Source organism: Tamandua tetradactyla, chromosome 4, assembly GCF_023851605.1.
Source record: "Tamandua tetradactyla isolate mTamTet1 chromosome 4, mTamTet1.pri, whole genome shotgun sequence".
In the NCBI taxonomy this organism is placed as follows: domain Eukaryota; kingdom Metazoa; phylum Chordata; class Mammalia; order Pilosa; family Myrmecophagidae; genus Tamandua; species Tamandua tetradactyla.
The window spans coordinates 79,385,995-79,413,326 of NC_135330.1; the positions used below are offsets into that span (position 1 = coordinate 79,385,995).

The following is a 27,332-nucleotide window of genomic DNA, read 5'->3' on the forward strand; positions in this document are numbered from 1 at the left end:
GACACAAATTTACAGTTAACAAAATAAGTGGTTTTATTTCTTCTACATCTTAGTTAAAAATATACCATTACAAAGGATAGAGGAGTGAAGCATTGGACTTCCCAGTTCCCTTTTCTTATGGTCAAGCAATCAAATTCATTATGAAACCTCAAGAAGGTGTCGAGTCCTCAATAAAACTGGAAAGGAAGACATGCTGTTCAGAAGCAGCAGATGTCAGCAATGAAAGCAACAGGCCAATCTGTAGGGTCCTAAGAAGAAAATACAAAGACAGAGAGCAGCCTACATCACGAAATACTCCTTGGGGATTTATATGGAATAAAATGTCCCCCATCCCAAAGGGCCAGACCCTTTGCCACCACTCAGTCACCTCTGTCCCCATTGCTTCATTGCCTTCCCACCTCCCAACCCCAATGGGAACCACAGGGGTTCCACATTGTCAACAGAGGATATGGAGCAGCCCCTGAACCCCCTGTTGACAAGGTTTAGGAAGGCAGCAGAGGGGAAACCTCTGATTTTGTCATTTTAGGGGAAGGTGGAAGTAGTTTTCCAACTGCTTCATATACATTATCTCATTTGATCCATGGAACAACAACCCAGTGAGAGATGGAAAGCAGGGTTCATGATCAACCCCCCTCTGTCGAGTTTAAGAAACTTAGGGCTAGAAAGAGTTCTGGGAATTATCCAAGGTTGCCAGTTGGTGAAAGCATAGCCTGTTCTCTGCCACTGTTGTTTTGCTTTCAATACGCTTTCCTACTTCTTGGTCTGCTTCTTAAGGTTCATGCTATTAAGATGATCACTGTATACTGAGGCCATTATGAATCTAATAGACTTCTGTGAACCAAGTTGACCTGTAAACTATCAGACATGACTTTATTTCATTGGGAACGCTTGCCCTGGGTTCTAAACAACAGCTTTGCCTAGAATAATTTAATGCACAGCTCATTTTAAGACGAGGACTGCCTGTATACTAAGTTTCTAGCTTCTAAGGATAGAAAGATAGTCGCCTTTATTTTTCCTGTTCTGCTTTTGGAAACTACCCACAAGGGTGCCAATTAGCACCAGATGGGACAGGGACTGTGTGATGTGAAACTCTGACCACCGGGAACTGGAGTGAGGCCACTAATGGATTAAGCAATCGAAGAGCCAGAAGTTGGGCAGGCTTTGAGTTTGGCACAGCATTAACTTATGATCTGTAAAGGCCCAAAGTTATACACAGAATCTGTCTCCTCTCAACTCGCTGCCTATGCGGAACAGCAAGGAAGCAGGAATTTGGAATCCTAATACCCTCAGGGTTGCAGAGGATTTAGTTTTCAGCCATGGGTTCTTATTTGCATTTTGTCTTTATCTCATTTTGAACTTGAACTAATCTTTGTGGGATAATTAATGAAAGGCGGTAAATATCTGTTTGGCTTAGAAATTTGAATTGTAAGTGCATGCTTTTTATTTAACTCCCTTACATTCCTGAGTATCTTGTTTTTTGAAAGGAGAACTTTGCTATATGCACAAAGCCACGTTTGGAGTTGAGACACGCAATCTTGAAGGTAATTCAGTCTTAAATGACATATGCTTATTGAAAACATAGATTGGTGAGACAGTATAAAAGTCTCTATTGGTATTATCCAAATAAATGATGATTTTTTTTCCCTCAGCTCACCATGTGCCTTTAATGCAAGTGAATAAACTGTAGCACGGTTGATTGGGTTCCCTGAGTTCTATTATTTGCCACTGACTATGTAATTCCTGAGCTTTCCCAGGCAGTGATCTAAGTCACCTTGAAGAAAGCTGAACCCAAGACAAATTGAATGCAATTTTGCCTTGGCTTGACACAAATCTGCATTTGATGGAAATGATCTAAGTTAGGCCTTTGTCTCTTCATCCATAAAATTAGTGGGTTGAATTTGAGCAGCGCTTCCCAACTTTTTTCACATTACAGCACACATAGAAAATGACATTATTGCGTGAAGCTCACTGGGCTAAAAGAATAATATACCTTCACAGCCAGAAGCAAATGGCTGAGGGCTGTAGGCACCCAGGCCCTGACCAGCTAACACCAGGGCTAAGGAAAGTGATAATCTCAGCACACCTAAAACCCATCAGCAGCAGACCAGTGGGCCACCACCCACCCCTGGGCATACCAGCATGGAAGCTCTGGAGTAAAGGATATTTGAAAACCCTTTGAGAATTCCATGGCTACGCTAAAAAAACAAACAAAAAAAAAAAGTGGGACTAACCCACTGATGTGTGATTTGGAAATATGAACTAAAGCCTTCTAGTTCACGAACTGGTCACAAAATGTTGGTCTCTTTGTTAACAGCATTGATCAAGCACCTGACACTGGAGTGAGAAACTACCCCAGTTTGGCTAGAACATAGGGGTTTCCCATGGCATGACACTTTCCATGCTAAAACTAGAAAAGTTCTGGGAAAATCAGAACTCTGGCATTTGAGCTGTACTTACTGTGTATTGAAATTCTCTACTTAAGGAGATCAAAAAAACAAAAGAGAGAGAGAGAGAGGGAGAGAGACAGTTTTTTGCCTTCATGGGCTCCACTGTTTGTTGTGACCTTCTGGGACCACTGGAATCTGAGGCCACAGCCCCCTGAATTGGTCATTGAATTCAGGTCTACAGTTTATTAAGCAGAAGCCTATGAGTTTTCTTGTGAAATGTTTTCCTTTGAAGAGTTGTTTTTGCCAGTTCAAAGAGGAAATAGTGGGCTGAAATCAAGTAGTATGACTGAATGACTAGTGCTAAGCAAATGATTCGTGCAAAGGATTTATTGGAAACATTCAGACTCATAACAATAGTAGTTCTGACATGACTACCTCTTGCCTGAAAAACTCATAAACATGGCCTCTAGGCTATACTTTTTTCCAGCAGCTGCTGGTTCTTTAATTTAATTATAAGCTACAAGAAAACTTCTCAAAGAGGCAATGTGTGTACCAAACAGTGCCCAGAGGACATGCTGTTCACAAATTTTAAGACAGTCAGCACTGCTGGAATTACATGTTCTAATATGAGATGGGTGGACTGGTGTGGGGGAAATAAGAGCCACCATCTCCCTCCTCCCCCACGCAGCCTTAACCAAAATTGTTTTTGAGGTTCAGAAATATTCACATAATAGCTTTCTATGTTTGGCTAGATCAGAATAAACTGGAATGCCAAGAGAATGGTTCCTTTTACCTTTCATGCTAATACAGATGTCACCAGACCTAAGAGATGCCATATCACTGATTCTCCATCCTCACACAGAGCTATGAATTCATTTTTAACATTTATTGAATACCAACTCTGTGTGAACAACCAGACCTTACACTGAAGGGAATGAGAGGTAAGATAAAATCCTTTCCCTCAATGCACACATGTCTTGAGTGAGAAAGCAACTGAAATCAACTTTCATATAAAGAAGAATGAAAATCAACACAGAAGAAATGTGAAAACTGGAAGAAAGGAAGCACTGGCATCTGAGCTGGTAGCATTTGACAGGCAGCTATGGTTCTCCCCATTAGAGAAAGGGGTGAAATTCAGAGTTCTGAAAATGAACAGGAAGTCTTTTCTCTCACTACAACCCACCAAGGCTAACGTGCCCTGGCCTCATTGACAAGCATCTCACATAAGAGCTCCCTTTTATGAATGAATAGTGACCTTGGCGTCAGGCAGACTTGAGTTGGATTCTATCTCTGACATCCAATAATTGTGTGAACATGGATAATTACTTAGTTTCTCTAAATCCATTTTACACACTATAAAGCCAGATTAAAAGCAAAAAGTTTATTAATGTAGTGAAGATGATATAAGTAAAATTGCCCCCATACAGGTCTTACACAAATTAGACTATTAATAGGTATAGGTTGAACTTGAATTCTCAGGGTCACCTACCCATCCCTTTCTGCTTTCTTATGTGCATACTCCAAACTTAAGAGTTGTTATAGTGGTATGACTTATACTGAACTCAAGCATGGTTGTACAAAATTTTGTATAATTTGTAATTATTAGGAGATTTAAAACTAAAGGCAAATAAAATTAGAGCCAATGACTTAGTACAAATGTCTTTTTGTATGGGAGACAGTGGAGTTAAAAATAGGTGGAGGAGATATTGAAAGGAAGGAGAGAAACTGCGTAAGTGTGTGGATGGTTATAAAATCTAGGAAGGCAAAGCATGAATAGTATTCCAGAGGACTAAGTCCTCAAAATTAAACAGAAAAGCTTGCATTGTGAATGCCCTGCATTCCATATTCCAATGTTGTATGAAAACCATTCCCTGCTTCTCTTGTACATGTATTTTATAGTATCTTTGTACTGATATTTGGTCTAATGTAAAGGAAAGTTCAGTGCACATAACCATGTACCACTTGCTATGACACAACTTTATTTTGCTAGAGGAATTGTTGAAGTTCATTGCAAGATCTTTTTTGCAACATGTGCAACATTTTGGCACATGTTACTGATAAGACTGCAATGACTTTCTCCCTCCTGAGCTTATTCCAGACACTAATACGAAAACCTAAAATGAGGATATCGACTTAGGTAATCCAATGGCATAGGGGTAGGAGGTTGGATAGTTCCAAAAGGTAAGTCTCTACTCCCCACTCCATTAGCCTTCTTTTCCATTGTTTAATTTCTCATACCATTAGTAACATTTTTTCTTAATATCTATCTCAGCCTTTTCCTCCTTAAATAAATATCCATCTTTAGTAAGATAAAAAAATAAGACTCTTATTAAAGCCACAAAGAGGATATTATGTATTTCTTTTTAGACTAAGCTATCGGGAGAAAGCATAGAATAAGCACGACTTGGTAAAGGATGAAAAAGGCACAGGAGTGGGAAAGGGAAGGGAAGGGCAAGTGTCATCTCCATTCCCTTCCTTTCTTGGGTGCACTTACTATTTTTCTCCTCTAAGTCTCTTACTTATTGCAAATCCATTGTTGGGAGCTGCTATGCTTTTTCCTGGTTTCCACTGCATTGGAAGCAGACTAGAACCCAAAACACATTTCAGTGTAGACTTAGAAACCGCAGGGGTGGAGTGATATTGATAGATGACTAGCCATATTTCTAACAAGTTATTTTTTTTAAGTATCACATCAATTTCCTTATGCTGGATGGTCTGATTATTTAAAACTCTTTGACTCTATCATATGTGGCAGAGTGAAACTCCCTGTGTTTATTTATTTTTGACTGAGAAGAATCCTATGATCTTCAGAAAGTTTGCCTTGTACTGTCACTGGCTCAGCCTCTTTGGGATTTTCTTCTGAATTCTTTCAATGTGCATCATCAATGGAAGTAGTAGTTATAGGACTGTTATTCTTATAAAATGCTAAATTCCTTTTTAAAAATAAAACCCTTAAGGTACCAATGAATGAATACAACAAATATGCAGAGAATGTAATCTTCATCTATTTACCCATTTATGCAATAATATTTATTGCATTCCTGTCATGTACCCTGGACTGTTAATAAACACTGGGGGTACAGCAGTGAAAAAAAGACAAAATCCCATCCTCTCATATATTTTATAATCTGCTGTGGGGAGGCAATAGACGTAAAAAATAACTGAATTATATAGCATTTTCAAAAGTGGTAAAACTATAGGAAATAACCACTTAGATATAAAGGCACTAGAAAATGCTGGATGGTAAGAGTTTGCAATTTAAAATAGGTTAATCATGAATATATGAGAAGGGGATATTTAAGCAAAACATTAGAAGCAAAGGAGCGAATCCTTGCTGAAGGAAAACTATTCCAGGCAAAGACCCTGAGTGAAAACACACAGGGAGCTGCCATTAAGATAACACTAGCTATGCTTACGGGCCGTATCATCTCAGGCTGTGAGGAGATTTTATCATAGCACTTTAAAATCAAGGTAATAAAACAAGTTCTAATAAAATACCACTCCATTTCCTTCTTGGTAGACTCAGAAAAATTTTATTCTGAGAGATCAGTGTTCCCTCTGTTCAGATTTATCAATTGCTATGTACAAAACCTTCCAGAAATATGTCTAGAGAGCATGTGACAGAATTGTTCAGAAATCAGGTGATTAATTTTTGTTTTCCACTATAATAAATTAATATAGGCACATAAATACTGAGGTGTTTGCTTTTGGAAAGAAAGTAAATGATGCAATATATTCTATAAACCTTGTGTAAGTTATGATATAAGGTTACATTTTATAGGCAATTTGACTGGTCTTATATCCATCAGCCAAAAGTCGCAGGTGCTTAGTTGGTGGAAAAATAAGCTACCGTCTGTAGAGTTTTCAATAAAAGAGTCAAAAAAGAGGTTGATGCTAAAGAAAAACTGACATAAAAACTAATATTATTTTAGAGACTCAAAGATTTTTTCCTTTTTTTTTAACTTTATACTATGCGCATTAGGCCACTTCGTGAGTTTATTTCTCTCAAAAGATTGAGGTTTTTCCAAAATGTCAATTTGTTCTTCAAAGTTGGGTTTACATTAGCGTTGCAAACAGAATTCAACTCTTATAATTGCTAATTAATTTTCAATCATGTGTTTATTTGATTCTTTGCTTATCTGCATGAAAAACTCAAGACATTGCTGATACTGCAGAGTGATTCTTGAACCAACAGAAGGAAAGCTTAGACATCTTCAAATGGGACTGCACGTAAAATTGATAGAGTCATTTTTTTCCAAAACATGGGAGAATGGATAGCAAAGAATTAAATTGAGTTTCTAGGCTGAATGATAACTTTTGAGAGCTGACATATGATCACTGAGCTCACCTCTCCAAATAAACGCAGGATTAACTGGTCTGTTTTTCTTTCATTATATTTGAAGCTAGGAAAATCTAGATGGAATAACCAGTCTCTCACTGACAGCATTATTTTTTCCACCACAAATGAGCTAATGCTCTGTACTCTTTTTCCTATGTTTAAACAAAAATCTAAATAAGTTTTATACCTTTGAATAGTTACATTTATATACTCATACCCACTTAATCCAAGAATAGATTGAGTTAAATTTTAGGAACTTCCTCAGCTTGTACTCAACTCTCAGGACTTTTCCCCTTTCCCCACTGCCTTTTCCCACACCAAGACTCAGGGGCCTGCACGAAGACTGAGTACTAGAATTCTCTCATCCTCCTTTTCGTAAACCTTACTCTTTTGAGTACCACGTTCTTAAAGTTCCACTGGGTAACTGGCTCATTTGATGGAAGTAATCTTGTAAATGTGACATTAGCATGTTGCTTCTAGCAGAGAACACATTTGCATGATCAGTCGAGCTCTCCAGGACAATTCTAACAGTGCTCTGAAGGAGTAAAATGAAGCAAGAAGGTCACGATAGCAGATTGAGGACTGTGTTCACTTAACCAATAACATCGATTTAGAGGAAGGTCAGGAGGACAAGGACAGATCAGCAGGAAAGACCGTCAATGACTCAAACCAAGTATACTAGATGCTGAAGTACCTTTTGGAGACAGTCTCAAAGAGAAGCAGAGACACTGTGCCTGGCAGGCATTTATTTTAATTCCCTAAGTAATACAAACTTATAAAATGCTTTTACGATTTGTCTACCCCCACCGCCATCCCCAGAAATAAATAGTTACCTACAGCAGTGGTTATAAGTAGAGAATACAGGGCTTTCATGTCAATGCAAAGAGGATATGTGCCTGTAGGTGGCTGAAGAGAATTAAATAGCATTAGGGGACAATTTTAAATTGTACAGAAATATGACTTTTCTGAGAGTTCAAGAGAAATCATCAATATTCATCATGCGGAGAGGCCAAAGCCACTACTAACTAGGCAGCTGGAGAATGCCCACGCTACTCACTGTCAGAGTTGTTCTAGTTGATCTAGGTGACCTGGGACCAGATCCTTTTCCTATGTGTTATTGGGTCCCCTGGATTGAGATGGGGGGTGGGGGCGGATTCTGGGGGAGAGGGGAGAAGATTCTATGACAAGACCAAATGCAGATGATGAGGTTTCCCCCATGGTAAGGTGATGAGGTGACTGGCACAGAGAAGGTACAGCATTTTTCAAGGGAAAGAAAGAAAAGAACCAAGTTCATAGTGGTGGTCTATACAACATCACTTTTCCTCATCGCCCTGCTGCAGAGGAGGCATATGTATCATCAAAGACAATAGTCCTAGAGTTCCAGGAATGGAATAACAGTAAAGCTAGCAGCAGCCCACGGTGACACTAGACATGGCTGGGGAGAACGCACAATACTGACAGGCAGCTGCCAAGAGGACAAACTTGGGAAAGGACTCAGATAATCTCCCAATTTCCTGAACATGCTGGAGGAAAGTTGGCCCCTTGAAAAGGCTGATACATGGAATATAGCTACATAATTATTAAATTCACAAAGGGGGATCCATTGCACATTATCTTATAAGCTATAGGGAGAAAAGTCCTTTTTGTCCTTTCTACCCTCTTAACTTGGCCTATGAATGTGGTATTCTGTAGCCAGTTCATACTCACACATGAGAGCCAATGGTTAAAATTTCAGATATTTACAGCTCAGTTATTAAACACAGTCATAATTAGAAATCAAATAATATAAATAAGTTTGGCAATCTATATCTATATATATATAAATGTTTAAACAAATTGTATTGAAAAATAAAGGAAGTGCATTTTCGAAATTCAGCAGTTTCTGATTATTTTACTACATTTCACTATGATCTACGCTCTTGAGGTCATTTGCGTTTATTGTAACTGTATGATGGAAATACTGGGTGCTATTGCCCATCTCTTCCCAACTCTGCCTTCAGTTACTTTGCATTGGTAACTTTAATCAGCCAAAGCACAACTGTTTATACCACAGGAATTGGAAAACACTACAAATGGGGCTTCATTTACTGTTTTCTTGATGACCCAGCCCAGCGGTTCTCAACTGGAGACATGTATGGTCCCAGGAGACATTTGGCAATACCTGGGGAAATGTGTGGTTGTCATAACTGAGTAAGGTACTGCTGGCATCATGAGATCAGGCATTTCATGCTGCTAAACATCCCACAATGCACGCAACAGCCTCCCAAAACAAAGAATTATCCAGCCCAAAATGTCAATTGTGCTGAGGTCAAGAAACCCTGGTCTAGACCTAATAAAGTGATGTAGAAAATGTTTACAATGCTGATTAAATTTAAAAGTGTGTCATGGCCATACCTGTTAAATTGGCCTATCTCCTCTATGTCATAGGCAACTTGCAGGCAGCCTTCTCTCTTCACTATTTCCCAGGCAAAAAGCAGGCATCAAGCTTTATTTCTCAAAAACCACCAAACTTGAAAAAAACACTTCAAATGCCCTTCAGTGACCTGTCACTGTCTTCACACCTATATCATGGCAGTTATCTGGCCCATTACTTCAGAGTTTTCCACTTGGAGCCCCCTCTCTCCCAGGGGCAGGGGCAGCAACTGTCTACTCTTCTATGAACTAACTCCAGAGGAATCCTTCTAGAGTAAATCTCTATCTTCAGTCATATATGTCAGAACTCAGTAATGAGATACGAGTCTCAAGACTAGCTTTGCTATCTCATGGATGTCTTGGGTTTAAAATGTACACACTTATAACCCACTGCCCTCAGCTTGGGGGCTTTAGCCAAAACTTCAAACAAGAGAAAAAATTCCAAGACCACAGTCTATTACATAGACTTGAAGAGTTCCATAGGCAGGAGCTGGTCATACAAAAACATTTAAGACAATTCAAACAAGCCTGACATCCAGAATGAAACTATATGATGGATCACAATGAGAGCCCCTTAGGATTTGCCACTCAACCTGGAAGCAGCTGATGTGACTCAAACCTATCAAGAGTCCAACAGGATTCTCTGGCTTTTAGTGTTTGGATAGGAGGATCTGTGCTGATAGAAGACCCAGGACTAAAATCCCACTAGGCACTATAAGTTGGGGTTGCTTACCAGACAATTTGAACCAACAGATTATTTATAATAGGCCAGTAAATCATCCCACTGAATAAGAAATTCCCTCTGTGGCAGAGGCAGAGTTTGGATGATGTATCCAATGTGGTTTGCTCCTCTTGGCTTCTCCCGTCAATCGCCTGTAGCCACAGTCAGAATTTCATGCCCCACCTCAGTTTGCACAGAGCTGCTCAACGCTAGCAATGTTGGTTTTCTCCGAGGGAGCAAAATAAATGGACTGTTTGCACAAACTTCTTAAAGCCCAGCAAAATCGAACAATCTAGGGCCGCGGTGGCTCAGCGGGCAAGAGTGCTTGCCTGCCATGCCGGAGGACCCCGGTTCGATTCCCGGCCCCAGCCCATGTAAAACAAACAAACAAACAAACAAAATATAATAAAAAATAAAGATGTTTCCCTTTCTTCCTTCCTTCTATCCTTCCTTCTATCCTTCCTTCCTTCTCTGTCTTTAAAAAAAAAAAAAAAAAATCGAACAATCTAAAGGGTAGAATAAAATGAGTGGATTTGAAAAATCCGCATTCAAATAAGAGAGAAATTCTGAGTCAACTCTCTTGAGAAGATGAAAACCAGAACTAAACAAGTAAAGGTGTCTTTGCTCCTTGTAATCAAAATGTAAGTAGTTTGTTATTTTCTTCCATAAGGCATTCAATGAAGTAGACTTTAGTGATTCCTGAGTTTAGAAAGATCTTTATTTCGATATAGAAAAGCGCTAGTCACTGCCTTCCCAAAACATCAAGTGCAAGGGACTTACTTTTCATAAAAAGTTATTTATATATTTTTAAAAATCCTTCAGTGAGAACACACACTACAGGAATATTTAATGAAAATATTTAATAAAAATGGGTATAAAACCCTAACTGTAACCTGGTAACTTAAACAATACCGCACATTGAAAACTAAAACATTGCCCAAAATGATTAAAGACATGGTAGTATTGTATAACCACAAGTCATTACAATTTTAAGAACTACTCTATTCCTTGTTATGAAGACTGGCAGAGACTGAAATAAGTAGCATGTAATTCTCTTCTTGATTGGTGATTGCCACACTCCCACCTTCTTCCATACAAAAGCTTTCTCTTGCCTCCATCTGAAGGAATAAGAGAGTGGAAGGAACAGGAGTCATATTTAAGATACGCATTGAAAATACGTTTCTAACAGAGTTGTTGAAGGATGGAATGTGAGTGTCAGAAGTTAAGAGTCCCCTCTTCCCTAAAATTGTTTGCTACAGCTTAGGCTAGAAGGTTACTCATTAGAGACAATGTGGCAGGAATCAAGTGAAGGTTGGACTATATAAGCCAACTTTGATTCCACCTGGGACTACGATATCCTGTGACTGTTTTATAGCTCTCCAGAGCTCAGGTGATAGAGGCAAAAATCCTTCATATGGCCTAAAAGTCCTTCATGAGCTCACCATCCAGACCCCACCCTCAGGGTCACCTCATACTTCTTCTTGTTCTAACTTCACTGGTTCTAACTTCTTCTTGTTCTAACCCTCCTTTCCTAGGTCCTTTGCACATGTTTTTTCCACCACCTAAAATGCCCTGCCCTCTTTGTCTGGTTCTCACTCACTCTTTCAGCATCATTTCAGAGGAATCTTCCCTCACCCATTGCACAAAGACAAGAGAGGATCAAGCTAAGAGAGGAAGAGAGCATAAAGTTAGAAGATACTGCAGCGGCAGATAGAAAAAGACCTGATGACATTAGGGGTTAAGATTCAATTGCCCGAATTACAGAGGATTTGCCAAAGCAAAAATTTCTCCTTTGACTTCTCACCATAGTTTACATAGTACAGCCTTTGTCTTACATATTAAGTATTGAAGTATATTATGTGTAACACTCAAAGCATCATTTCCTTTTCTAGACTGCATGCTGCTTCGAAACAAATCTTCTTCATCTTTCTGTAATATACCGTACTTAGTCTAATGCCCTTACTCTCTAAGTAAATATGTATTCAATGAATGAATTGTTGCTGTGGTTTACTATTCAACTTTTCCAGTGTGTTAGCAATTCCCAAATTTCTAAGATAATTTAAGGGATGTCTATTACACTTTGTATCTTTTCCTTGTGCTTTGCAAAGTGCTAAGCATATCACAGGAGTCAGAATATCTTTGGGGAAGAAAGGAATGATGACAGGTGGGTGATTTCAGGTAACTCTCCCAGGAAAATGTTGAGCTCATTCAGGTGATTATCAATTTCTATGAGCTTAACTAATGCAATCATTCAAATGTAAGTCTGCACAAATCCTACTTAGGAAACTAGGCAAACAGCCATCCAAGACAGGAAGTGTCCTTGATAGGGATAGTCATTGCTTTATCACAACTGTCACATCCTCCCAGCTGAGTGATGGTGTGATTCTGTGACTTCGGGCCAGGAAAGGGTGCCTCCCAGCTCTGCTACCAACAGCTCCTGCCACATCAATTACAAACAAGGATCTTCCCCTCCTTAGTGCTTGCCTTTCAGTCCTGGTGGTGACTGGCTACAAGAATTTCTCTGCCTTTCATTCACACCATCTCCCCAGCATATTCCCTTGTGAGAAGAAGCAGCTGTTGCAACAGGTAGTTGCTGAAACATTTCAGTGGGAAGCACCAGGGTGTCATGGGAAGCAAACTAGACTGAGAATTAGGAATCAAGATGTGCCTTTAAAGAGCTCTCCTGAGGGGGGTGGAAGGAGGATTCAGTGGTAGAATTCCCACCTGCCATGCGGGAGACCTGGGTTCGAGTCTCCACCCATGCACTTCCCCAAAACAAAGAAGCAAGCTAACAAACAATAGAAAACCAAAATAAACAACAACAACGAAAATTCAACAAATGGTGCTGCAATAAGGGGATATGCACATGGAAAAATAATGAAATGTGACCCCACCTTACAGCATCCCAAGAAGAAGAAAAAACAGAAAGCTCTCCTGAGACTTTAGGAAAGGGGAAGGCAACTAAAGCTTGCTGAGCACCTTAGTCTGTGCCAGACAATTTACAGGGCATTTATTTAGTCAGAACACCAGCTTTATGTCGTGAGTGTCATTGCCTCCTTTTCTACAGTTGAAGGAACAGAATCCCAGAGAAGCTAAACAACTGGCCCCTGTGCAAATGTGCAGGATGTAGGAACATCAGAATTTGCATCCAGGCTTTTCTGGCAGACTTTCACTTTATCAGGCATTCCATTTTATCTATTACACAAGGCAGTTAGAATGCACTTGATTTTATCACCTGCATACTTTTTTCTAGGAATTCTTAAACTATTCTCTGGTTTGCTACTACTACCACAGGAAGCAACCGTCATTGCAGGAAGTCAGACAGGAGCTGATGGAAGAATAGACAAAAGTCTGAGGCACACGACATTGAGTTAATTTCTTTGAATTTGGATTATAGACAAGGCAGGCAAGTTGTTGTACATACGTCTTGTGTATTACTTTAAAGATATTTTGACAAATTCAAATATAACATTAGTGGTTCAAGAGATCTTTTCCATTTCTAAAATGTTATACTGTCCTATCCTTTCATTTGTCCCACAGACTTTGTTTCTGTTTTTTGTTTTCTTTATTGGAGAAGTCATTAGTTTACAGAAAAATCATGCATAAAATACAGGAATTCCATACACTATCCCACCACCAACACTTTGTATTGATGTGGACCATCTGCTACAATTGGGGAGAGTATTTTTATAACTGCACAACTAACTAAAGTCCATGGTTTAAGTTAAGGTTCGCTATTTGGTAGTGTGGTTCTATGGAATTTTTTTTTTAATTTTTATTTTATTACCATATATATACAATCTAACATTTTCCCTTTTAATCACATTCAGCTATATATTGCCCCAAAGACTTTTGAGTCCATGTAGGTCTTAGAGTCATTTTGTTGCCTGGATTATAACGTCATAATGAGACAAGTTTGAAGATGGGAGAATGGACACTTCTCAACACACAGAACTAACCCTGAGAAATGAAACCTTCTGCTTTGTGCTTACTCACTCCCATGGAAGCATGTCTCACTAGAGGGAGATGAATGTCTTTCTGAGATGAAGGAGTGAGACAGGCTGATAACCCTATTTCACTGGCACTTAATAAAAAACTCTGAAGCCAAGCAGCAGGCAGCTTCTGTACCTCACTGGGTAAGAGAAGCCTATTCTCCCTCAGCACTTCCCACAAGCAGAGAAGAGTGAGGGGGAACTTCTAATTCATTGGTCCTCATTCTGGGCATTAGAAGCCAACGTCAGCCACTTGCAAAAGTATTAAGGTCACTTAAGGAAGAGGTGCAAAAAAAGATGACTTTGGAAAGTCATCCAAGGCACGAGAGAGGCCATCCTGTGGCCAAGCAGAAAATGATAAAGGATTCTGGGTTTTATGTGCTTGAAAGGATTGAACCACACTTTTATTCCAAAGCCGACACGAAACCCTGACTCAAATGTCATTCTGCTTCGAAGTGCAATTTCTAAGAGGGAGACTGGATTCCCAAGGAAGATTATGATTTGTTTGGGATTTTGCCACCAAAGTGTAAGAATAGCTTAGGCATTAGATATTCCTAATTTGTTATAACTTGTGAGCAACTGGCTAAGTTGGCAACTGTAAAGAGGCTGGGACTGCATCGGAGTCTAATAAAAACCCTAATAAAAGTCTTAAACTAGTTCACACATCTGCAGTCTAATGGGGGGTATTACCTAATATGTGCCATTGCCACAGCAGCCCCACCCCACCCTGCTGGGTACTTGCTAGAGAATGAAGGTAGGGGAGGCTATTGGTGCGACGTTCCCCCCAGGCAGAATTTACTGCTTCTTAGAGAACTTTTCAACCATCTTCAGATGAACCTCGAGGGATTTATTTAAAGAAATATACCTAAAGCTTTCAAGTTCCCATAATTTGTACTTGCAAGATTTCTTTGAAAGGGGGCTGGTGCATGCCTTCTTAATGGCCAGATAGCTTCACCAAGAGACAAAAACTGATGTCTGGCATTTAATGCCCCCATGCAAAAATAATCAAACGCGCCCCCAGGGCCCCTACAGTTGTTCAAAGAGTGCTTGCTCCCCTCTACATGTTATGATTGCATGATTTCACTGCACAGTGAAGGAAGAAGCAGGGAGCCAGTGACCGGGAGGTGGGAAGCCCAAGATTTCTGTCCACACTTTGAAAATTAACCTAGAACCTTGCAAAAATACAAATGGTGGAATTGTTAATAAAAGTTTTAAAGCTCTACAAAATGTTGATATGAAATGCAACAAGAAAAACATTATCTTCCCTTTCCAGATACTATATTTTTTTCTAAGAGAAAGCATTTGCACTGTGAACTGACATTATAATATGTTTAATTAGGTGATTTTAAAGGTTATTCTAGTGCTAGGCATAAAGCTGTCCATCATGAGGCCATGTTGCTGGCAGGGTCTCCAGAAGTGCTCATGGCACTTAGCCGCTCACAGTAGCAGCCTTCACGTCCTGTCCCCGTCAGGGGCACACAGATCTAGCTGGCTCTTAGAGCCCAGTCAAACATTTATATTAAAAAGGAGAAAAGTCACCTTCTGGAATTTTTCCAGAGCTTCAAATGGTCTCCCTTCTCTCAGCTCATCAAGCTTAAAATGACTCCCTTTGTTAGCTTTCAGCCACCTTTGCCTTCCAGACTAAGGAGATTTGAGACCCCTCTCCCAGGTTATGGAAGACACAAAGGACTTTTCAGTTCACCATATTTTCCTGAAAGAAAATCTCTCTGTCTCATAAAAGCGGCCCAAACCACACAAAGTTGTTGGGGGGGGGGGGGGGGTTGGGGGGTTGGGAAGGAGACAGCCCAGTCCCGACTCTCCCTTCAATTAATTTACCACATTGCTGAGGACCACCAGGTGTTCCGTGTCAGGTGATTGGCAGCAAGTGATTCCGGAATGCCCGTCAGTTAACAGAGTAAGCTGCCTTAATAAAGGAACTCATCAGCTGGATCTACCGTCCTGACAATGAATGAAGTGGCAGGGGTGGGAGCGTATAGGAGTCACATTATAGACAGTATCCCTATTGGATGGGAAAAGTGGGGCTCAGAGATTTGGTTCTCACAGGTAGTGGAAGAACTAAGATTCAAATTCAGGTCTGCTTGATTCTAGAATCCACATGGTCAATCCTTCATGGTACTTCTCTCCCACTGGCAACACCCAACAGTCCCAGGAGTCCTGAAACGACGCCTCAAAAAGTCCGGGGAACTGTTAGAGAAAGAGCATCCCTTACCTTCCCTAACTCCAGCTTGCCCCGCATCCCCACTCCCCATTCACATAGCAGTTTTCCAGCTAAGAGTCACCCATGGGTGCCTCAGAGACGTGGAGTCCACAGAGGTCTTGAGCAGAGACAGAGAGCAGGCCTTCAGAGAAAGAGGAGCCTTCCATCCACAGGTGGCAAGCAGGGCAGGGAAAGTAGCTGGGACAGAGGAACGAAGCCAGGTAGGAAGTAAAGGCAGGTATAGATTCCAATAGCTGTGCCTGGTAACTGACTCCAGACACTGCGAAGTGGAATTGATATGTGTTCCACAGCCCTGCCTTTCTATCATAGAAGGTATTTCGTTACCAAGTGAACAAAACTGGGTTTGTGTGATAGTGTCAGAACAGGGTTTGGGTGGGAACGTCCAGCCAAATAAAACTTCTCCTGAACTTTGCTACAATTATTTCTCAGTGGTAATGATGACTCAGAGAACGTTTTTCTAAATATACACTTTATCGCCTAGATAATTTCACTCAAGTGTGCTTGAGTTGCGATGTGTCTTCTCCTGAGTTGGAGTCATATCTTTTCCAATTTTCTGCAGTCTCTGTACTTGCAATACGTGTCCCCTCTAAGATATCAGGTACATACCATCTCTATCTCAGGCTAGAGTTTCAGGTCCATCATTCTTACTTGGAATTCTCAACCCTAGCTGCACATCAGGATTACATGGGGGAGCTTCTTAAAATTACCGAATGGGACCCCATTGCAGCCCAATTAAATCAGATTCTACAGGAGGGATATGTTTGCTACTTTATGAAAGTTTATTCGACATTTTGGAAAACTGTCTCACCTACAAAAACCCAGCTCATGGGATTTGTATTTCTAATATAAGACCCTTGTATTGGTCTGTATTAGCAATTGTCCACACATGATGACTGCCATATGGATAAATATATTTCTTTAGACCTTTTTCCAAAATATCAGATAAAAAAGAAAAATATTAACAATATTCAGATATCTATTTAAATATATCCTTGCCCCAAATAGAGAAGTTACCAGTGTGCCTTCTCACACAATGTGTTTTTTTCCTAATGAAGTAATGAAACTATCTAGATTAAGGAAATGTTTTACCAAAAAGCATTTTAATAAAGTTGTCAAAGATATGTCACATTTCTAAGAAATTTTGCCCGTGGAATGTTCACAGATAGTCTTTTAATCAGGAAAGAACAAATCTTGCATTGTAGTACAAATGATTGCAAATGTGGTAAGCTATACAATATTGGGCAAAAGTTACTAGATGCACAAGAATTTATCCGAATAATGAAAGAAATACAAATGAAATAATTTTTTCTACTTTTCCGCTGAGCAATGTTACTGTTTTAAGAAAAAAAAAAGATGAGAGGACAAACAGTGTTGAAAATCAACCACGTAAGGAATTACAACAAACACATTTTTATTACAAGTGTATGAATGCATCCTGTATAATAATGAAGATTTCCAGCACACAAATGTAAAACTTGTAGGGAGAGAAAGTTGTATAGATGCTTTTATTTTCCAAATTCCTGACAAAGAACAAAAAAAGATTGTCAATAGATGAAATTCTTTTAAAAATATATTTTTAAAAAAGTCCATTTCCAATACAATTGCTCATACCATAGGTAACAGAAAGCATGATTGGTCAATAAGGAGGATTTATAAACAACTTAAAGGATTTCCACGTTTTAGCAGTTCATTCTATTTGTCATCAACAATGCACAGTCAGCAAGAATCTCAAAACATTACACAAATCAATACCTTTATCAGTACCAAATTCATAAAATTAAGAATAATCTCTTGAATGACTGATTATTTAGAAACCTGTCAAATGCAAAGACTTAAGAATTGTATCAAACATAATAAGTAATATTTTCCTGTAAGTCATATAGTTTTCTAAACTGCTGATACATATTTTGTTCACTATTTGATACTGTTGAAGAATTATTTCATTCAATCATTGATAGATTAGTGATAAATTTTGTACCAAAAAATGAAATATTATTTTTCAAATGCATTTGTAAATTTAAATAAGGTAATCAGAGAGATGCAAGGAAATGAGACAAATCACAATAAAATGAAAGTATCAAGGGTTTTGTCAAGAAACTTAGATTTCTTTCAAAATAACCTTTGTCACTGAGAACTTTCAGTGCCGTTTTTTTTCAGCTGTTGGATGAAGTCGAAACAATCCAACTGACGTTGATTTGGAAATGTATGCTCTCATATGGATGCTCCCAAAAGATGACATACAAAGACCTGAAAGAATTTTCATTCGTGATTAAGTGGGATGCATCCACGTGAAATGTCTGTGACCCAACAATCATTACCCAAGGAAGAAAACCACATTGGGATCAAATAATTTACTCTAATTACAAAGGCTCGGGGATATAGTTAAGAATTTCAAACCCACCTCTTTGGAAAGAAACTTAGTCATTAGAGCATTTCCAACTATATACTTGTGGGGAAGCGTTTCAGTCCTAATACTATACTATACTACTAAATCAGTTGCAATGGTTTCTGTAAAACAGCGCTTATAAGTATAACAAAAAGGAGAGGAACTTTTTTTAATATTTAAGACTAACTATTATCAAATTAGTAGAGCTACTTGAAACAAAGAAATATAATTGCATTTTAAGGATTGTTTTTAAAATATTTTGTATTATTAATATCCTGTATCTGAACAATATGTATGAATTACATATCAATAATAAAGAAATCTATGTTGCAAAAAAATGAATATTTATTTTCGGAGAGCCTCCTATGTTTTTTCTAATACGGTATTTAATTGAGCCATTTTCTTAGAAAATTAAAATCGTAAGTCGTTTATGTTTATCAGCAGTTTATTAAAGAACAACTTTAATCTGTAATTTTAGAAAATTTTAAATACTCCATGAGAGATCATTTATTCAACAATTTGTTCTCACCAAGGATAAAAATGACCTCCACAGTGCCAAAGCCAGTGGGTATGCCCACGGGTATGCCACGATGGTACCACACTGTGCTGATGTCATTGACCACAATACCCCCTTAAAATGATCTACTCCTTTGGTTTCTGGCTTCATTATTTTTTCTCTCTATTGTTTGTTCGTTCTCTATTTTATTGGTTTTTGCTCTTACTTATACCATGCTTTCCTTCTATTTACTTTGGAAGTTTAGAATCACTGATTTTAAATCTTTTTACTTTTCTCATATGAGCTTTGAAAACTATATATTTTCCTCTAAACACTGATATGGCTGTATCTCACTCATTCTGATGTTCTATTTTCATTCTCATTCCATTCAAAATGTTTCCAAATTTCCCTTGTGATTTATTTAACTTAAAAATTAGTTATTTAACTTCTGAACATTTCAGGTTTTCCAGATATCTTTTCATTGTCGTCTTCTAATTTAATTCCAATTTTAATTAAATTACTAAGAAACTACTCTGTATATTTTCATTTATTTAAATTTCTTGAGACACCTTTTATGGTCCAGCATATGGTGGACATGAATTAGATGATTGTTGGGTCAGGTGTTCTTTAAATGTCAATTAGATCAAATTGGTTCAGAGTTTCTCTGAGTCTTCTATATACTTATACATATTCTGTCTATTCTATCAATTACTTTAAGAGGAGCATTGTAATATCCAACTGTAATAGTGGATTTATTTATTTTTCCTTTCAATTCTGTCAGCTGTTGCATCATGTATTTTGAAATTCTGGAATTATATTCATCACTATTTGGGACAGTTATGTTTGTCTGATGAATTAGCCTCTTTATTGTATGAAATGTCACTCTTTATATCTGGTAATACACCTTGTCCTTGTCCTGGATTCTATTTTGTCTGATATTAATGTAGTTACTTCAACTTTCTTACAGTATTTTGCATGGTTTATCTTTTTTCTGCTTTTTACTTTTAACCTATCTGTGTTTTTAAAGTGGATCATTTGTTGACATCTTGCTTTTTTTTTCAGTCTGACCTTATTTGCCTTGCTTATACTTGTGTTGTTTAGACCATTTACATTTAATGTATTATTGATCTGGTTGTATTTAAGTCTGCTCTCCTCCCATTTGCTTTTCATTTGTCCCATTTCAGCCACTTTTTTTTTTTCTCTTTATTATTGACTTCCTTTGGATTTATCAAATATTTTTTTCATGTACCATTTTATCTCCACTATCTACTAATTAGATAAACTTTTTAATTTTATTTTTATGGTTGATCTACGGTTTAAAATGTGCAGCTTCCATTTATCACAATCTCCCTTCAAATAATGTTATACAGCAGTAAAAAAGTCTAAACTTAAGTTTCAATATTATGTGCTGCCTTGACAATCTGGTAAAACTGGGAGGGACTTAAATGGCCTGAGTCCCCCTCCCAAAACTGCTTCCACAGATAAAGTCCCTAAGTCAAACAACCCTTCTCAGAAAAGGGATCAGGCATAACTCCAGCTTAAACCTGAGTTGTGGGTTTCAGTTCCCTGTCAGCCTGAAGAATTATTCAAATGATCCAGTCACATGTTTCCATGGAAACCAAGGATATTCTCCCCCCCCCCCCCCCCATGCTCGTAATACTACAACTCCTACCTTCCACAGCCCTGGTTGCTTGCTCTTATTCCAAGGACAACTCCCACACGGGTCTGCACGGAGGTACTGCCTGGCTCTCTGGGGCTGTGCATACAAGTGACATATAACTGCTGCTGATTTCATCTGCCCAGTGCCAGGTGTGAGGTGTTCAGCCATAGCCATAACCCTACAGTGCGAATCTCTCCCTCACCAAAGGGGGTACAGAAGAGGTGATTAAAACATATCCCACAACATAAGTAACACAAGAAGTTTAGAACAGTATTTTTCTACTTCTCTCTTTGAGGAAAATATTCTTTGTCATGCTGTAGCCATTTATTTTTCATTTATGTGTTATTAGAGTAATTTGTTCTTTGTGATACTTTAGCCACTTATTTTTCACTACTACAAATGTTTTAAATGCCATAATACATTGTTATTTATTTAGCTTTAGTCACTAATCTTTGAAAGAAATTGAAAAAAGGGAATACAAAATCTTTAATAATTGTTTCATATTTACCATTTATGGTGAACCTAATTCCTTTGTGTGGATCTGAGTTTCTAAGTGACATCTTTCTCCCTCAGACTAAAGAACATCCTCTGACGTTTTTTGTCGTATAGACTGTCCAGTGACAAACTCTCTCAGCTTCTGTTCATGTGAAAAGGTCTTTATTGTATTTTCGTTTCTTGAAGAATGTTTTTTGCAATTGAGATTCTTGATTGGCAGGATTTGACTTTGTTTTTCTTTCACCACTGAAATGTCATTCCTTGTCTTCTGGCTTGCATTGTTTCTGATGAAAATTCAAAGGTATCTGTTATCTTTGTTTCCTGGTACATAATGTGTCTTTTGTTCATAATTTGGTTGTTTTTAAGATTTTTTCTCTTTCTCACTGGTTTGCAGTAATTTTGTTACAATGCGCCTCCTTGTAGTTTTCTCTGGGTTTGTCCTGTTTGGAGAACATTCGGCAGGCATCAGGGCCTGTGTGCATATATAGTTTTCATCCAGTTGGGAGAAACTTTTAACTTTATTTCTTCAAATATTTTTCTATGCTCCCCTTCCCTTTCCTGGGACTCAATTTACACATTTGTTAGACCTTTTATGTTATCACAAGGGTTCCTGGGAAGCTGCTCTCTTCTTTCAGACTTTTTCTCCCTGTGCTTCAGTTTGAATAATTCTACGGTTATATGCTCAAATTCATTTTCTTCTGTTGTGTCTATCCTGCTATTGAACCTATCCAGTGAACTTTTCCTTTCAGGTATGGCTTTTCAACTCTAGAAGTTCTATTTATTTATCTTTTATCGTTTTCATTTCTCCATTTGTTATGTTCATATTTTAAATGATAATTAACTCTACCGTTTCTATCATTTCTGGGTCTGTTTGTATTCATTATTTTTCTCCTGACTGTGGATGATGTTTTTTCTATTTCTCAGGATGTCTAGGATTCTTTAATTAGATCCTGAATAGTGTGAATGTTATAACATTAATTATCTTAATTTTGTTATCTTCCTTTAAAGAGCAGTGCACTTTTTTCCAGCAGAAGTTAATTTACTTCTAGGTGAACTTGATTGTTTTGAGTCTTGCTATTAAGCTTTACGAGGTCAAGCCTTGAGTAACTAGGCAGTACTCCTGAGGCATGACTTCTCTGGGGTCTCTCCTGACTGCTCCAGATGCTTTAATGGGGTCTTTCCACTCCAGCTAAATCAAGCTCACACCTCTCTCCATCCTGTGCATGCTCCAGCAGTTGCTCAGATTACTGCCCCTGGGTAGTTGTTCTTTCCCCAGTAGTTATTTTTTCCAGCTTCATGGGGTTTCAGTCTAGATTCAAAGAGATTTTTATGCCAATTTCTGGAGCTCTTAGGTGAATTTCTCCTTTCTCTCTGTTTCTCTGGCCTGCAAATTGTAGCTGCCTCTGCCTCCCTAGTCTCTGATCTCTGTCTCTTCAGGTCAGCAGGATGGTTGGGCTGTTTAGGTTCCTGCTTCCTCGCCGTGATCCAGAACATGCTTCTAGATTGAAAGCCAGAGCGATCACGGCACCCCTTGCTTTCCTTCTATCAGGACTAGCAATCTCGCATTGGCTCTTGTTGGATAGCTGAAAAGCAGTTGGGTCACATCTTGTCTGTGTCTGTGTATATATTCCTTGTTTGCCGTGGGAAGGCTATTCCAGTACCAGTTCCTCACATCATGGCCAGAAGCAGAGGATTGAGTTGCCTGTTAATTTCGGTTTTTTTCTTATACTGCTCCCAAAAGTATATCATAAAATACCTTTCTACAACCTTATGTATGCATTACTCTTTTTTTTCCCCTGTAATCCACCCCCTGCTCCTTACCACCTGCCAAAATATTTGGCCTCAAAAGTCTTAATAATTGCCCGAAATTGAATATATCCTCCAATGCATAGCAAGATGTTAAAATAGAAGATATCTTTTCTGGGCCACTTTGTCACTACTTCGCCCTCGGTCATTCCGTAGGAATTATCTTGACCCTCCGCCCACATGTAGGATGCTGCTCATTTGTTCAATTGTCATAGTTCCTCCACTTTATTGGTCTGCAGTGTTTCTTGGCAGGTTATCCCAACTTCAATTAAAGTTATTTCTCTTTTCCCCTTATCATACACAATGAATCTATCTAATGCTAGTTTTTATCTTAGTGTCATTCATACCTCTTCTATTTCATTTTCTTTTCTTTGCGTAGGGAATAGCTTCTTACCTTCTTGTTCAAAGTCCATGCTGATTCATTGTAAGTTGGAACAAGGATCTAATTAATTTACTGTTTTCAATGTCATGCCCATGCAATCACATAATGAAGTGCACATGATTTTTCAATAAACTGTTTTTTACTTTGATGTTCCTCTTTGAGGGTGTTATATTTATGTGGCTATGTTATTTTTTGAAAGCCTGTGTGTAGATAGATGATAACATTTGTTACTTTTATTTCAGCCTAGGAAATGTGACATTACAAAATATTTGCTGAAAGTAGATTTTAAGTCTTATTATATTGGAAACCATTGGCTACTTATTTAATACAACTTATTAATCACTTTCCATGTTCAAAGCATTGTCCTGTGGGGAAACAGAGAGGTAAATGGACATGGTTCCTGGCCTCATGTAGAATATAATAGGGGAGGGACCAGGAGCTTTGGGCTCATGCTTGTTTTGTTCACTACAGGATCCCTTGTTCCTAGAACAGTAATTGATGCAGAGAGGATATTCAATAAATGTATACTGAATAAATTAAGGCAGGTTTACAAATAGCTTATAAAGGGCAATGAGTAAAAAGTGACCTAATAGCATTGCAGGTGGAATACTTCAGGGGTTTATAGGAGGAAAACATCAGACCTGAAGGAGCTCTTAATGTAGACTATGATGCATAAACCAGATTGGGACAGAGGCAGATGACATGGGTCTTAGAAGGGCTTCTTAAGGAAGGGGCTTTTAATTTAGGCCATGATGCATAGAACAGATTGAAATAGAAACTGATAACAGGGACCTTGGAAGGTATTTCAAATCGAGGGAACAAGACAAGGAGAAAGATGGGCAATTATTAGATATGTTGAAAGAATGATTTGTGATCAAGCATCCATGGACTTTAAGCTCACGTAGAGGAGGAATGAGAGATGAGGCTTGAAAGTTAAGGCTGGCCATATTGGAGAAGGAACCAGGGCTCATTTCTGAGCAGAGAGGAGGCACAGCAAAACAAACGCTTTAGGAAAAATAATTTAGCTTCAGTGTATACGACTGTGTGTTAAGTCCTTTGGTATGTTAAAGAATAAGACTAAGTCTTAACCTAGAAAATATTCTCCCTGTCAAGTGCCCACGCAAATTGTAAACCACAGAATGTCTCTTTTGAAGCCAATGAGTTTTTATTTTAATAAAATATTATTATTTTTAATATCCTGTACCTTCAGTGAGGAGATAAAGAGAAAATGAGATGGCATCAATATTGTATATCAGTTTAGGGAAAAAAGATAGACCCAGTGTTTGAAATACGACAATGATGTAATGGCATAATTAGGGGCCTCTCAGTAACTTGAGCATTTTCTCCCTCTTCTTTCCCCATTACACTTTTAATATCATCTTTGGAACAAGGTGCTGAGAGCTGGACAAAATAACAGTAGTTTAAACTTCAAGAAGTCTGTCCTCAAAGAGTTTCCTATATATAAGAGAGACCAGACTCAGAAAGCTTCACTTTTGTTACTAATGAAAAACATCTGAAAGTGTACCATCAGCCCAAGAAGAACATAACTGAATGAAGTGAGCTATTTTTTGATCTTCTCCTGGATGCTTTATAATTTCTTCTCAGTTCAGAGACTCTGAGGTTTTTCATATGTTTGGGCTAATTAGTTCCATATACTTTGCAGTTACCTACAGGAAGATACACTTTAAACTATTGAGACATCCCATTTCTACTTCCCTGGGAGCCGTTGATTCCTCAATCTTTTAAAGGTTGCCTCTACGACAGCTAATACTGATTTACATTATCCCAGAGCCACAGGTAGCAAGACAAAGGCCCCCTCTCCACATCCAAACCGTTCAGAGGCTGGAGAGTGGATTAGAATTTACTACTGGCCAAAAGGGATGGAGAGTCTTGCAAGCTTGTGGTATGACATTAGATTCTCAGCTCGCACAACCAAAGTCCATTATGGGCCCCAGAAATAACCCTGTTGCTTCCACCCCCCTCCCTATGAAAATAATTACTAGCTCATGCCCAAAGATTAAAACAGCTGCAGCATGAAATAACTTCAATGTTCCTTTTAGTGTGCTTATTTGCTTAAGCCTCCTTCCAGAATTTCCCATCAGTCAGAATTCCAGGCAGTGCTTAAAATGTGCAAGGTTGCTAAGCTTTCATCTTGCGCTGTTTTGACTAGGTCCTAGTCTCTTCCGCTAAGTGGGGCATGATTTTTATTTTCATTCTTTCTCATGTAAATCATACCTTTCTTCTATTTGGTGTCTCCTGTTTTAGCTCTGGTAACCTGGCATTAGGGCTCTTCCAAGAACACCTGCTCTGTTGTATTTTTTTTTTTTTCTTTTTCTTACTGACCTGCCTCTGGACAAACAGATTTTGGAACACTGAACAGGAAAAGAGTAACCAGCATTGGAATAATTTGAATTCACTTTGGCAATAAGGATATTGATTCTAATAAAATTAACTCTAATAAACCTTTGATTTTTATCTAATTTTGTGCCAGACATCAGATCCACGTTCAAATTAGGAAGGCGGGAGAAAGGCTGGAGCCAGCCACCTCTATCCCTTTTGACAAGAAACTGAAAGCTTTCTCAGAAGTCCCCAGCGTGCTTCTCTTATATGCATTCTCTTGGCCAGATCTGTATCACCCAGCTACACCCAGCTGCAAGGGAAGCTTTAAAGGCAAATAATGATTTTAGCAGGTTCTATAAGTAGAAGTGGGTGCGGGAGAAAGTGATTGAGAATGGGTACAGGTTAGCCAACCAGCAGTATCTACCATACTTTAGTTCCCTTCAAAAGTAAATATTTAGAAAGAAGGGATCCTTTGATCAACATATAGCTTTTATTAACTTTTAGTGGAATTCTTATAAAGTTTATTTTGTAAGAGGCTAAATGTCATAGAAAGCAAAGAAATAGTTTTCATGCTTGTAACAGTTACTGATAAATCATCATATGCAAGTACATTTCTCTAATATACAAAGAATAAGGATACTTAGCCTGCAACCAGTTCTATTGAGAAGTGTGGAAAAGGGATGGGAAGGTGATTCCTATTAATAGACAAATAACCATAAGTTAGTATATGATCAGGGGTATGAAGAAGTTGCAAGCAAAATGCACAGAGCTCAGAGGAAATCATTTCTCATTGGGGGAATAGTTTTGCTACAGAAAGGAATATTTTCCAATTTTGTAGAGAGTAAAAAGCAAATTCCCCAATAAATGATTCTTTAATGGTAAAACTTCAGTACTATGGCAACCATGCATGAGAGATAAAAATGCCCAGCATAGGGTAAATACCAAAAACTGCCAGATGAATAAGAATCTGTCCTGACAGTGTGTAAGCAGTATATCATTTACACATGGATTAGTATATCAGAATCCCCATGTGTAAACAGAAGCATGAGCATTCTTGTCAACTCTTGTTTGGATATCACCATTAGGCGCCGCTGAGATTTCCCTCTTCCTTAATCATTTCCTTGGCTTGAGATTCTAGGGTGTTTGGGGACTGAGAATTGTTTGGTGTGTTAGAGAAACGCATAACATTTTAATTGTGCTTAGAGATGGAGAAACTCAATGAAGGAGCCTAATTAAGGAACATAAATAAACTAGGAGCTCTGCTTTGCCTCACATCATATCATTATGGCTCAGAATGAACTTCTGAGCTTTATTATGAGTTAAAGCAAAATCCAGGAATCAGTCTAAGGAATATATCTAAATGTAAAGCAAAGAACTGAGGCAACTATGATAGTATAATCACTACTATTTTTTTCATTTTTTCATTGTGTACTTACTCTGATTATCAAAAAATCCCACCATCGTATCATGTACTCTGCCCAAAATCCATCAACATACTATTTACATTTTTTCTTATTTAATCCCCACATTAAAGTTCTAAGAATACATTCATTATTATCTCTACTTCATAAAGGAGGAAATTAACTTTCAGAGAGTTTAAATGTGTATGATATGGAATATTCAATAATACATTGAACCTACCCCTGATCGGATGCATATATTAACGTAACTACCAAT

The 27,332-nt window shown here is 38.3% G+C and overlaps 1 long non-coding RNA gene across 2 annotated transcripts in view; it reads right to left on the reverse strand.

Moving 5' to 3' along the window:
* Nucleotides 1-16,210: 16,210 nt before the first annotated feature.
* The window catches only part of LOC143681101 (uncharacterized), a 57,044-nt gene continuing 45,922 nt past the window's right edge, over nt 16,211-27,332 (reverse strand). The window contains exons 3-4 of one of the 2 annotated variants that reach the window (XR_013174359.1): nt 18,210-18,337; nt 16,211-17,610 (exon numbers count right to left, since the gene is read on the reverse strand). This is a non-coding gene — a long non-coding RNA (uncharacterized LOC143681101). The remainder of the gene's footprint in view (nt 17,611-18,209; nt 18,338-27,332) is intronic. The other variant, XR_013174362.1, reaches the window with a different exon arrangement.